This window comes from Mesoplodon densirostris, chromosome X (genome assembly GCF_025265405.1).
Source record: "Mesoplodon densirostris isolate mMesDen1 chromosome X, mMesDen1 primary haplotype, whole genome shotgun sequence".
NCBI classification, from domain to species: domain Eukaryota; kingdom Metazoa; phylum Chordata; class Mammalia; order Artiodactyla; family Ziphiidae; genus Mesoplodon; species Mesoplodon densirostris.
In genome coordinates this window covers 107527261-107542253 of record NC_082681.1, presented here as the reverse complement: position 1 = coordinate 107542253, position 14993 = coordinate 107527261, and the positions used below count along the sequence as shown (strand labels likewise).

The window sequence follows — 14993 nt, the reverse complement described above, 5'->3', positions numbered from 1 at the left end:
GTTTTCATAGAAATTTTTTTTGACCTAAGTTTATTTTTTTTTCATACAACACTCCCAATTTGTTTATTTATTCTGAGTTGCCTTGTCTACTGCATAGAGTTTATTTATTCTTTTAATTAATTTTTATTGGTGTATAGTTGATTTACAGTGTTGCATTAGTGTCTGCTGTACAGCAAAATGAATCAGTTATACATATACATATATCCACTCTTTTTTAGATTCTTTTCCCATATAGGTCATTGCAGAGTATTGAGTAGAGTTCCCTACTTATACGTAGGTTCTTATTAGTTATCTATTTTATATATATTACTGTGTTTATGTCAATCCCAATCTTTTGTTCTAGTTCTATGAAAAATACCCTTGGTGCTTTGATAGAGATTGCATTGAATCAGTAGATTGCTTTGGGTCGTATGGCCATTTTAACAATATTAATTCTTCCAATCCATGAACACAGTTTATCTTTCCATCTGTTTGTGTCCTCTTCAATTTCTTTCACCAGTGTCTTCTAGTTTTCCAAGTACAGTTCTTGCTCTTTTACCACCTTACGTAGGTTTATTCCTAGTTTTCTATTCTTTTTGATGCAGTTGTAAATGGGATTGTTTCCTTAATTTCTCTTTCTGATAGTTCATTGTTAGTGTATAGAAATGCGACATATTTCTGTATATTAATTTTGTGTCCTGCGACTTTACCGAATTCATTGATGAGCTCTAGTAGTTTTTTGGTGGTGTCTTTAGGATTTTCTATGTAGAGTATCATGTCATTTGCAAACAGCGACAGTTTTATCCTTCGTTTACAATTTGGATTCCTTTTATTTATTTTTCTTGTCTGATTTCTGTGGCTAGGACTTGCAATACTATTTTGAATAAAAGTGGTGAGAGTGGGCATCCTTGTATTGTTCCTGATCTTAGAGGAAATGCTTTCAGCTTTTCACCACTGAATATGATGTTATCTATGGACTTGTCACATATGATCTTTATTATGTTGAGGTACGTTCCCTCTATGCCCACTTTCTGAACAGTTTATCATAAATGGATGCTGAGTTTTGTCAAAAGATTGCTGTGCCCCTACTGAAATGATCATATGATGTTCATTCTTCAATTTGTTAATGTGGTGTATCACATTGCTTGATTTGCGAATACTGAACTATCCTTGTATCCCTGGGATAAATCTCACTTGATCATGGTGTATGATCGTTTTAAGGTATTGTTTAATTCAGTTTGCTGATATTTTGTTGAGGATTTTTGCATCTATGTTCGTCAGTGATGCTGGCCTATAATTTTCTTTTTTGTCATATCTTTGCCTGGTTTTGGTATCAGGGTGATGCTGACCCTGTAGAATGAGTTCAGAAGTGTCCCTCCCTCTATAATTTCTTGGAATAATTTGAGAAGGACTGGTGTTAATGCTACTGTAAATGTTTGGTAGAATTCACCTGTGAAGCCGTCTGGTCCTGGACTTTCGTTTGTTGGGAGTTTTTTTTTTTTCTTTTTAACTGATTCAATTTGATTACTTGTAATTGGTCTGTTCATAATTTGTATTTCTTACTTGTTCAATATTGGGAGATTGTACATTTCTAGGAATTGGTACATTTCTTCTAGGTTGTCATTTTTTGGCATATAATTATTCATAATAATCTCTTATGATCCTTTGTATGTAGTTTGTAACTTCTCCTTTTTCATTTCTGATTTTATTGACTTGGACCCTCTATTTATTTATTTTTTTCTTGATATGTCAGGCTAAAGGTTTATCAGTTTTGTTTATCTTTTTAAAGAACAAGCTCTTAGTTTCATTGACCTTTTCTATTGTTTTCTTAGTCTCTATTTCATTTATTTCTGCTCTGATCCTTATGATTTCTCTTCTACTAACTCTGGGTTTTGTTTGTTCTTCTTTTTCTAGTTCTTTTAGGTGTAAGGTTAGATTGTTTCATATGTTTATTTTTGCATTAAATTACTATGGATTAAAAGTAAAACAAATAGGTGATATATACCAGACAAGTGCTCAACACCTTGGGGGATATTAAGATCAATTTAGGCATAAAATCTGCCGTCAAAATGTTTATATGCTGATAGAAAGAGACATGTTTGTTCCCAAATAACTGCAACAAAAAGCAGATTGTGTGCTATAATAATAAGATATATTAATAGCTACAATTTATTGAGCTTTAGTACCTGCCAAATCCTATGCCAAATCCTACTTTAAACACCTCAACTTATTTATTGCAGATAACAACACAGTGATGTTGTTATTATTTCAATATATAAAAAAACAGGGAGGTGAAGCCATATGCCCACAGAAGCTGATTTGTATAAGATCCTAGAGAAAGGTGAGGTTAATACCAGTGGGTGGGTTTCAAGACCTGCCTCATTAATGAAGACACATTTGAACTGGGTCTTCTTGAAAATGCGTGGGAATTTGCAGACATATTTGGAGAACAGCTTAATGACATCAAAATAACACAGATTTTTTAGTGAGGAGGTAACATAATTAGGACCGCATTTTGAAGACAGCTCTGACAGAAGTATGAAGAAATGACTGGAGAGTATAAATCATTCTCATCAAGAAAAACAAACCTAGGTGTTATGCGCATCTTGAATGACAACAGACACTTTAATTGAGAATTACATATTTTAATAACTCTCTAAATCCCTGCAATTTAAGCTAGTCTATAAAACTACAGACCAACTATACACCCGTACTCAAAGGTACAGTGAATGCAACGATATCTATATACTCAATACAAACAAACAAACAAAAAGATAATTAAATGTCTATTACTTTCCCACACATAAAAATTTCAAAAATACTATTATTTGAGAATTACATGTATCAATTAATTAATAAGTTTGTAAAGATTATTTTTCAATCTTTGAAGAAAAATAAACAGCTATAGTCATCTAACAAAGTGATTTACTAAACTAATCTAAGGGGGGCTCTCTGTTGAACTAACAATAAAATTATTTATGGACTTTGATGGCATCTTCATAGGCATTAATTTTGTCACCTCAACATTGCATTACCAATGTGATAATATATAAGGAATTAGAGCAAAATATTAAGAGATTACACATTTTGGGAGTCTAGGATTTTAGCTGAGTAAAAAATCAAATTGAAAAAGCATTATTTTAAGCAATGCCACTTTCAAATGCACCCAACAGATTTAATAATTAATTACTAATGTGTCAGCAGTTTTGTGTGATTGGTAAGATTATGGGTCTAATTAAATCAAGATTACAGCTTTCATAATTGTATAGGTGAGTTAGCTTCCCACAGATAAACATACCATATTTTTTATTGCTATTGGTGAGGATTATGTTCAACAAAACACTGATTTAGCTGGATATCAATAGGAATTATGCTATAAAGAGTTTCCCTTGTAATATAAGTTTGAGAAATATTAACTTCAAATGAAGACTAGCAGATTTTGTTTTATTTTATTTTTACTGCAGAATTTCTCTTTACATTGTAGTATTTCTCAAAATAATATGATCACAGAATCCTTCATTGCCTAAACATTTTACTAGACTATTATGCTGTGAAACACACTTTGAGTATTCTATTGTATGCCATATAACAAAGTTTCTTGTAATATGTTTTGTTTTTACGTTCAGATTTAAATGACCATGATACATAAGGAAAAATGCATGATTACTTCATATGTGCATATCTGGTTTACTACTTTAATCAAATAATATTTATACGGAGGCTAATTGGACACATTTTATAACACAAGGCTATTTGATGTATTGTGATTGCTTAGTTTCAGTTTCCACAAAGCCAAATATTTAAGTACAAATAGTTTATTTGGAGGGACAGGGAATATCATCTTAGTTTCAGTTTCTACAAAGTCAAAGATTTAAGTACAAATAGTTTATTTGGAGGGACAGGGAATACCATTAGGAGTGTAGTGATGTAACACAGGGAAGGGAAAATGGTGCGTTCTTATGCCAGCTACCACAATGGACAACTAGAGATTATTACTGCAGGAAGACCCTTGAAAACATTAGAAAATATATGCCTCCACATTATTCCAACTATAGGATGCTGGAGCTGTGATATTAACACCTCCATACTAGTTAGTCATTTGTTAAGAGCTGCCCTGGCTGGCTGTGAGTGGAGAATGGTGAGAGGCATTATTTCCTAGGCACTTCTGGGCAAAGTGGTCTCTGGAAAGATTACCCAACACATTATTTGTTATCACAACATATTTACCAGTTATGGGAAGAACTTCTCAAATTTCTAGTGCATGTGGAGCAGTGAATAGATTGCAATGAATCATCTCATAACAGACTAATGGGAATTTAGAACAAAGATGGTGAACTGGGCATGCATTTCTAACTTTCCACTCAAATGAATTAAGAAATGGGAACAAAAGCCTTGCAGGGAGAAAAATCATTAAAGCAGTGGGAAATAAGGAAAAGTACCACTAGTGGTCCAGAAATGTTGAGAAAGTACTAACAGGTAGCACATAGATAGAATGGTATTGACTGAAGAAATCAGTTCTCAATATGAAAAGATGCTGTTTATAGGCATGACTGATTCTTTGGTAGCTGAAAGCTCAGTCAGTTCATGCAGGAATAGAAGAGGGTCCTGAAGTGCTCATCAGGATGATTAACTAGGGAATTTTGTTTGGAAAAGCTATGTCTATTGTTCTCCCCCGCTCTTTTATTTATGCTAAGAATCCGGCAGAGAGCTGAAGGCCAAAGCAGTGTGTCTCAGAGTACTGAGGCTGGAGAGAAAAAACAGAGTTCAGATTGCCATTAGACAACCAGGAGAGGCATGGATCACCCAAACCCAGAAGACACCCCATAAGAAACATCTTCCTCTTCCTTTCATTCAGCCAGAACAGAGATTACAGCAAACAGGCAGGAGGACGGAGATGCTCAAAAACAACACTGGGCACACAGATACGAATTATTAAATATTTGAGGTAAACAGACATCATAGATGGTAAAATGATAAAATTAAGCAACAGTAGATTAACACTGGCCACCTCCTCAAAAGTGGGGAAAAGACACTTGATAGTTCATAGCTGAACAGTAGAATAGACCCTGCTAAGGAGTGAATCTCAAGTAGCATTGAACCAAAGCATTCTTCATTAAGGCAGGTTAAATGAGTAAATGCTGGAAAGTAAGAAAGGAAAACTGAACCTTAGCAAAATAGGTTCATATGTACCAATATTTTTCTAGTTGGATATCCAGAGGGAAAGGTTAGAGGAAATGTGAGGTGGAAAATCATTAACTCATGGAAGAAAATTTCCCAGACTTGAAAAAAAGGCTTGCACCTTAAGATTTAACTGCCCTACAGCCAGTTGGTTGGCAAACAGGATGAATGAAACTACCCACACTTTGATGCATAGTGATGAAATGTTAGGACAGCAAGAATAAAGATAAAATCTTTAAATGGTTCCACATAGGAAAAAAACATACAGCCCCCCCCAAAGAAAATTAATCATAGTGCTGTCAGACTTTTTACCTACAATATCAGATGCCAAAAAATACATTGGAGGAATATTAGATACTAAACAACAGCATCAAGAAAAGCTCATGAACATTAAGTCCAGTCAGTTTAATGGGAAAGAAGAGAAGTGAAATTCATCAAATGCCTTATGGATTTAAAATCTGTAATACAATCTAATCTCACTGAAAGTTCAAGAAGTAGAAAGGCATGGAGCTATTAATTAACTCACCCAAAGTACCACGGAGTTATGGGTAGATTTATAATTAAAACTCATGTTTACTTATGTTTAGATGCCACAAGCTCTCATTCTTTTCATTGCTATTTTCAATATAGGTCATTATTTTTAGACTCATTGATTATTGGATTGGCAACTTCAGAACACAACTTAAAAAGCAAAGAAGTCAGTAAAATTACTAGGCCCCAGCTGTTGTTAAAAGGGCCCTTAAAAATACTAATGATTTTTAGCCTATCCAACTCTGTGGCATCTAAATGTATTTTATCTAGGATCTGAACTAACTTACAGCAACCTGGCATTAGAAATCAAAATTATCTCACTTCAGAAATTGATGAGAGAGTTAATACTTTCCCTGTTTTAAGGGTGGGGAAATTAATAATCACTTAATGTCAAAACCATGACTAGAATCCAGGTCTCTTGTTTCTCAGAATATACTATACTAAGAAAAAATTAATACAAATTAGAGGATTCAGGAAGGCTTTCCATTTTTAGAGAGAAGCAGTCACGAGGAAACTTAGAAGAAAAAATGACACAAGTGCTGTTATGAATAATAAACATAGAAATTACACAAGCCTTGGAACATGCTGTCATGACTATTCTAGACTAAAATCTGAGATTAAAACAACATTGTTATATCAAAGATAACATGGTTCATATTTCAAACTTGTAGACACTGAATTATCCCTGCTTTCATTACCATCATGTATACAATAAAATGTATATTTTGCACTCTCTTACACATATAGTTATACTCAAAACAAGAAATAGAAATAGAAAGGCAATTCTATAAACACAATAAAACAACAAAAGCAACAAAGAAACCAAAGCAGTTATATAAGCAGTGATTGATGTCCCCCTGAGAAAAAGGGCCAACGTGAGTACCATAATGCTGGAGCTCAGGCTAATAACATGGCTTGGAGGTAATCGCAATCCAGGATGCACACGAGGAGGCCCGAGAAAAAATTCTCACTGGAAAGTGAGGGCCTAAGCCTGAAACACCAATTATCTAAATAAGGCCAATGCCATGGGGAGAAACCCCCTATCAGAAGATGACACTTAAACTGTAGCATTAGGAATATTAGAGTAATCTGTACAGGCCTAAAAATAAATGCCTTTAATACTCTCAAAAAAAAGTCATCATGTCCATTATGTTAGTTAGAAATTATAAAAAAAAGAAGAGCCATGAAATAATAAATGGAAGAAAAAACAAATTGTCATTTTTAAAAGAAATAATGTTGAAATAAAGTAAAAATCTTAGCATAGGCTTTTAGCTAAATGAACACAAGATGAAGGATGACCAAAACTGAAGAACAGATGTGTAGGCTAAAAGGTCAGGTGTAGCAATTATCTAAAACAGATTTTAAAACATATATAAGAAAAGGAAAATTGTGAAAGAAAATGTTGGAGACATAGAGTCAGAAGTCCCAACATTTCTCTGTTGATTTCTGAATGAGAGGGTGGGAGAATGTTGGGTTAAAAATATTTGAAGAAATCATGAATGAAAATGTCCCACAATTGAAAATGTACTTGGATCTTGATACTGAAAGAACTCATATTATGTAAAGCAGGACAAATGAAAAAATGAAATTCACCTAGAAACCTGTATTTTAAATTCAGATCAAAGATAAGGAGAAATTCCTAGAGCTAAACAGTGGGTAGAGATTCTCAAATTCCTCTACAGAATTCCCTTAAAATTCTCAACAAATGTATCCATACTTCAACAACACCCAACAAAGAAACTGGGCTTTCCATACAGATGATAGCTATTGCTGGTGCTCTTACTTTTTCTTTTTCTTTGAGAGTAGAAAATAATGTTTAAACACAATAATCACATTTAGATTTCTTTTGAATTATTACATTACAATTACATAGTAATCAGGGCTTCCCTGGTGGCGCAGTGGTTGAGAGTCCGCCTGCCGATGCAGAGGACACGGGTTCGTACCCTGGTCCGGGAAGATCCCACATGCCGCGGAGCGGCTGGGCCCGTGAGCCATGGCCGCTGAGCCTGCGCGTCTGGAGCCTGTGCTCCGCAACGGGAGAGGCCACAACAGTGAGAGGCCCACGTACCGCAAAAAAAAAAAAAAAAAATTACGTAGCAATCAAAGGATGATTTACTATTTGGGAACTTTTGTCATAGATTTGGAGATCACTGCTGCAAAAGATCAGCAATAATTTGTTTTAATGAATGAGGAGCAATGTCTAAATATATTCTGAATTCTTAAGAGTCTTGCTGCTCAGTTATATTAAATTGTATGAGTTACTGATGGGAGAAAAATCTCATAAGTAAATAGAAAAATGAGGATAATGTTCCCATCAATACTCTGATACTGTTCTACTCCTTGCTGTAAAATACATTCTTCCACATGGTAAAATGCTCCACATTTATATTTTATGGAACATCTATCTACCTATTATCTTTGAATACATATAAAGATACATATATATTATATCTGTATATTTGAGTATATAAAACCATCTCCATAGTTACTATTTTACATAATTATTTCATATATTTTAAATCACTTATGTTTTAAACAAATGATATTGACATTGAATTTCAAAATTCTTGAGATTTTAGAGTCAACTTAATGGAATATCCAAGCAGAATTCAATGGGATGATCTATTTATAAATATGTTTTTATTTTTCCTTTTTTTTTTTTTTTTTTTTTTGCGGCACGTGGGCCTCTCACTGTTGTGGCCTCTCCCATTGCGGAGCACAGGCTCCGGACGCGCAGGCTCAGCGGCCATGGCTCATGGGCCCAGCCGCTCGGCGGCATGTGGGATCCTCCCGGACCGGGGCACGAACCCGTGTCCCCTGCATCGGCAGGCGGACTCTCAACCAGTGCGCCACCAGGGAAGCCCTATAAATATGTTTTTAAATCAACATGTACATACTTGTTGTTTAAATCAACTATACATACTTGTTTTACATATAATTATGTCCTTTGGAATTTATGTAATTCAGCTTTCAAGTGTAGCTAACATGAATTTTCTTTACCTAAAATTATATCTTCTTTGTAAGATATTGCTTCCCTTCACCATATATTTGACCACTTAAATGGAGTTAAGAGGAAAAGATATGCATCAATGTCTAAGCCAAGTACACAAAATAAAACACCTCCTATCTCTAGAAAGCTTAAAGGCTGACAAGATCTGTTCAAGAAATATGGATAGGGATTAAATTGTTTTACTCTTTTTCCTCTATATCAGAACATCCAGACAATTTATTTACTATGACAATTTCTTCTATTTTATTTTTTAATGAATTTATTTTACTTATCTATTTTTGGCTGCATTGGGTCTCCATTGCAGTGTGCGGGCTTCTCATTGCCAACGCTTCTCTTGTTGTGGAGCACGGGCTCTAGGTGCGCGGGCTCTAGAGCGCGGGCTTCAGTAGTTGTGGCGTGTGGGCTTAGTTGCTCCAAGGCAAGTGGGATCGTCCCGGACCAGGGCTTGAACCCATGCCCCCTGCATTGGCAGGCGGATTCTTAACCACTGCACCACCAGGGAAGCCCCGAATTTCTTCTGTGTAAATTTCTTTAGAAATTTCTTCTTTACACTCGAAAGATTGATATTAGTTTAAGGTAAAAAACAAATTACCCAACAACAACAACAACAAAAAACCCTGTGCAAACAAAATTTAAACAAAAAAACAAAAAAAGAATTGCAAATATCTTTCTCAAAAATGTGGGAGGGGACGAGAGATATTATGTACCACAGTTAGAAATATACAAGTGTAAAGAGCCATGTGCTGCTAAAGGGCAGTACCATCTTTTACTGATATTATTACACTTGAGATCTACAACAGAATACCTGTCACACTATAGGTAGGCACACTATAAAATTTTGCTGTATAATTGAGTAAGCTGCCTATATAAACCAAGCCTTAAAGGAAAGTTGACAGATACTAAAGTAATACAATTGCTAGTATTAGTCTGAATAAGATTTTATGTACATGGTTATTTTATAATGGTCTACTCTAGAGTATTGGAATAAAAGAAAGACATGAGGAACATTCTACAAAATTATTGACCTGCCCGTTTCAAAAAATATGAAGGTCATGAAAGAGAAAGATAGTAACTCTTCCCAAATAAAGGAGACTTAAGAGACATAACACCTAAATGCATGTTATTTGGATCCTGAACCAGGAAAAAAAATGATTTTTTAAACTGTTTTGCTGTAATGAACATGAGGTCAACTGATGAAATTTGAAAAGGTCTGTAAATTAGATAATAGTAGTGTATCAATGTTAATTCTCTGATTTAAATAATGTACTATGATTGTATAAGAAAATGTCTTTTTTTAAAGGAAATTCTGAAATATTTAGAAATACATAGGCATCATGTCTGCAACATGAGCAGGAGAGGATGTGGCAGTATATTAACATTTGAGGGATCTAGGTGAAGAGCATACAAGAATTCTTTGTACTATTCTTGCAGCAATTCTGTAAGTCTGAAATTACTTTTTTCAAGTTAACTGAAAGAATGATCTTTTTTAGTGAATTTATTCACAGGTCTTACAGATAGCATATACTTGACAAAGAATCAAGTATTAAGATATTTAGTTATGTTAAAGGATTGATTCAGAATTTCAGTGGGTAAAGAGGAAAGATACACAAAAGTAAAAAATGATCATATTTACATATGTAATGCCAAAAAGATAATAACTAACCAGAAAGCAAGTGTAGTTTTGAGGTACATATTTCTCACTTTCCTAGCTGTGGTAACAGGAGAAAATTTTTATCGGTTTTAGGGCAAGAAACATCCTACCGCTTTCAAAGAATAAGTGTCCTGGTGGGATGAATTAAGGTACAGATTAAAAATACAGTTCCAAAATGACAATAATTTATAGGTAAGTTTAATAATTTGGAGAGATAGGAAACAACAGAAATAATTTTTGGAAGATTTTCAATAGCAACTGTCTGCTGTAGAACAAATGTGCAGTTGCTGCTTTCCCCTTAGTGCTGTGATATTGTTTTCATTGGGGCTTCAAGGGGAATCAGTGGCTGCTAGCCAGTTCCTGTGTTCTCATCCAGCTGTTCAGAATTAAAGGACATAAGTAGTTGTAAAGGCTGAGGTTTGGGCAGTCATGCAGTCTGCCTCTGAGACACAAGTAAGCATCTTACTAGACTATTTACAAATTTATATAAAATGGCAATCATTAGTACTGAGAGATAGTGAAGAGAGACAATGTTCTTGCTTAACCAAAAAATGAACAATACACCAAATGCTCGAGAGGCGTTACCTGGTGCATCTCTTTTCCGTTCCCATGTTTTCTTGTCACTACAACTCCCTGAATGCTCAAGACTCAGAATTTGACAAAGTAGAAAAACATTAGGAAAATTTACTGAAAGTTTTAAAAAAACAAACATAAACAGCTTTGCACGGTACATGTAGAGAGCTTTTACATAACCCCTATAGATTGACTTCCCACCTTTTAAAAGCAATAGGCAATAGATTTTTTTCAGCTTTATTGAGGTATACTTAATATACAAAAAATGCACGTTTAATGTACACATTTTTTGTGTTTGGATCTATGAATATATGTTTGATACTATCACCACAGTCAAGGTAATAAATATTTCCAGCACCTCCAAAAGATTTCTTGTGTCCCCTTGCTGTTTTTTCCTTTGTAGCAAGGGCACTTAACATGAGATCTCTCATCTTAACAAGATTATAGTGCACAATACCATACTGTCAACTATAGGCACTATATTTTACAGTAGATCTCTAAAACGTACTCATCTAGCATAACTGTAACTTTATACCTATTGAACAATAACTCTCCATTTCTCCCTTCCCCATCCTCTGGCAACTACCATTCTATTCTGTACTTCTATGAGTTTGACTATTTTAGATACCTCATATAAGTAGGATCAAGCAGTATTTATCCTTGTATGACTGACTTATTTCACTCAGCACCATGTCTTCCAAGTCCATTCAATTTGTTGCAAATGGTAGGATTTCCTTTTTTTTAAGGCAGAATAATATTCCATTGTATATATACCACATTTTCTTTATCTGTTCATTTGTTGATGGGTTTCTTGCATGTTTTGGCTATTGCAAATAATGCTGCAATGAACACTGGAGTGCAGATATCTCTTCAAGATCCTGATTTCAACTCTTCTAGATAGATACCCAGGAGTGGTATTAATGATCATATGGTAGTTCTGTTTTTAATTTATCAAGAAAACTTTACACTGTTTTTGATAGTGGCTGAGCCATTTTATATTCCTACCAACAGAATACAGGGTTCCAATTTCTTCATTTCCTTGCTAACACTTATTATCTTTTGAGGGTTTTTTTGTGTGTTTGTTTGTTTTGCTAATAGCCAATCGTAGCAGGTGTGAGGTGATATCTCTTGAGGTTTTTATGTGCATTTCTGTGATGATTAGTGATGCTGTGAATTTGAATACCTTTCCATATACCTGTTGGCCATTTGTAAGTCTTCTTTGGAGAAATGTCTATACAAGTCCTTTGTCTTTTTTTTTTTTTTTTTTTTTTGCTGTTGCGTTGTAGGAATTCCTTGATATATTTTGGAAATTAATCCCTTATCAGACATATGGTTTTCAAATACGTTCTCCCATTTCATAGTTTGCCTTTTAACTCTGATAGTTCCCTTTAGTTTGATGTCACCCCACTTGCCAATTTTTGAAATATATGAAATAGAGATTAGAAAAACATTCTGTAACATCTTGTGGAAAAGTATCTTGTGGAGAAACCCAAACGAACCTTTTGGCCAACACAGCACAAAGGATAAGAGACTACTGTGCAAATTATATGCTAACAAATTGGATAACCTAGAAAAATGGATAAATTCCTAGAAACATACAACCTATCAAGACTGAATCATGAAGAAATAGAAAACCTGAACAGACTAATAATGAGTAAGGAGATTGAAGAAGTAACCAAAAACCTCCTAACTAAGAAAAGCCCAGGACCAGATGGTTTGACTGGTGGATTCCACCAAACATTTAAAGAATAATTAATGCCAATCCTTCTGAAAATCTTCAAAAACTGAAGAGCAGGCAACAATTCCAAACTCATTTTATGAGTCCAGAATTACTCAGATACCAAAGCCAGACAAGGATACTACAAGAAAGGTCTTATACATGTGCTTATGAAAATGCTAACTATGGAAATCACTTGATCACTCCAGCTATATTATCAATTCCCATTACATGGGAAACCACATGAATTGATTTTCTGACATGTCTGCTGAAAATGCTGTCATGCACAATTCTGATATCTATGCTAAGGACTACATCTCTAGATGCATCTTACAGTAGGAACATTGAATTGTCACAGAAGCATTGTTCTATGCATAATTAGGAAGAAATTCACTTCCCTCCCAACATGTATCACATGTTATAACATGGGTACCAAAGAAATGAGGCTTATACCCTAAAATCTCATAGGCCCTCATGAATACTGCTACTTTATTTTCTCTGTATCCTGTATTATCACAAATTATAGCAGCAGTAAAAATGGCAATGCTAAAACAAAACAATTATTTTATGGAAAAGTGGGAGGCATATTGTAAAAAATTCAAATAATAGTTTTAAAATTATAAAATACAAGGAAGAAATAGATAATTCTAAGTCTTTCCAAAGGTGTTGGGTAATAGCTGGTGAATATCTTTCAATCATTTATTTATTCTTATATACACATAGAAAAACTGAGACACAGACACATTTCTAAGTAGAAAAATAGACAATTTTGCAAGAAAGATGTACCCTATACGCTATATAAAAATAACATGAGCCTTCCTTGAATTTAATAGAAGAAAGGAAATGACATGAACATAAACCTGAAAAAATTAATGAACTTCAGATAAACACTTCATTACAATTTGGGATATTTCTTCAACTAAGGTTAAGAAAAATGGTTATCAGTAGGATTAACTCTGGCTTTTAAAAATGTAGGTTTTTAACCTATAGATGTTTAATAATGACAGTACTTTTATTTCATTTTTACTTTGTATTTAAGATAAATTTACATTTCTAACTGCAATTTTAGTTTCTTGAGTTCTAACTTAAAATGGAACCAATTTACACCACCAAGCATTTTATCCCAAATTTCCCATTTTTTAATCATTTCTAGATTAACTAGATTTCATTATAACTAGACCCAAATGTTGCTTTTTGCCTTTATTTTTGAATGGCAATTTGGGTGAATAAACTATTTTAGAACATATTTTATTTCTTTCAGAACATTGAGGATATTTGTACATTTCTATTCTAGTTTCAGTGTAACTATGGAGATTTCTATGGTCCACTTTATTATTCCCTCAGTGGCTTTGCTTTTTATACCCAGATTGCAGTAGAATGCTTTCTTTATCCTTAAAATTCAATAACTTAACAGGATGTGCCTTGATGTCAATTGTTTTGAATGAGTTTCACTGATACACAATCTGCTCTTTTAATCTGTATATTCAATTCTCCCTTCATTTCAGTTAAATTTCCCGGTATTATACCTCTGTGTGCCTTTTACGTTTTATTTATAGATATCTTTTCTTTAGGGATGCCAATTATCTGTAATACTGGTTCATTTTTGATTGGTGTCCAAATATTCTCTCTGATTAGTTTAACTATTCTATCTCTGTCTGCCTGTCTGTCTCTATCTCTGTCTCTCTCTCTCTCTCTCCATTCCCTGAGGATACAAAAAGGCTTTTCCTATTGATGGAAATGACTTTCATCCAGGTTTACTGTCTCCAGTTTTTCTCATTTATTTATTAAATTTGTAGTCATGTTATTTTGGTTTTCAATTTGTCTCATTGGCCCTCCAGTCTCCATATTTTATTTTACTCTCAAGATTTAGCATCTCGTCTTTGAGCTTTTGTTCAATTAATTTCATTTAAAATATGAAAGCTTTCACAAATTTACATGTCATCTTTTCACATGGGCTATGCTAACTGTTTACTGTATCATTCCAATTGTAGAATATATATTACATCTAATTAAACAAGTAATAATAACAAAATAAGTTTAGACTTATCAAGGGTGTGTCAGGCATTGAGCGAAGTGATTTACATGCATTAATTTATTTAATTCTCACAGTAACTCTACTTAGAAGGTATTATTATTTTTCTCCATTCTACAGATAAGGAAACTGGAACTAAGAGAGTTAAATAATTTGCCCAAGGATATATAACTAGCAAAAGACAGAACTAGAAACAGGTTTATCATAATGTTATGCATATTTACTGACTATCATTCTGCTGCTTCATTAATGGCCCATCAGGCCCAGATATGTAAGAATTTCACTATAAGGCATAACAGATTCTCTCTGTAATATCAATATA

The 14993-nt window shown here is 33.9% G+C and overlaps 1 non-coding gene across 1 annotated transcript; it reads right to left on the bottom strand.

Annotated features, from left to right (window-relative positions):
* Window positions 1-14546: 14546 nt before the first annotated feature.
* Window positions 14547-14652, bottom strand: LOC132482782 (U6 spliceosomal RNA). The gene has a single exon (XR_009530954.1). It is a non-coding gene; the product is annotated as a U6 spliceosomal RNA (small nuclear RNA).
* Between the last annotated feature and the right edge of the window lie 341 nt (window positions 14653-14993).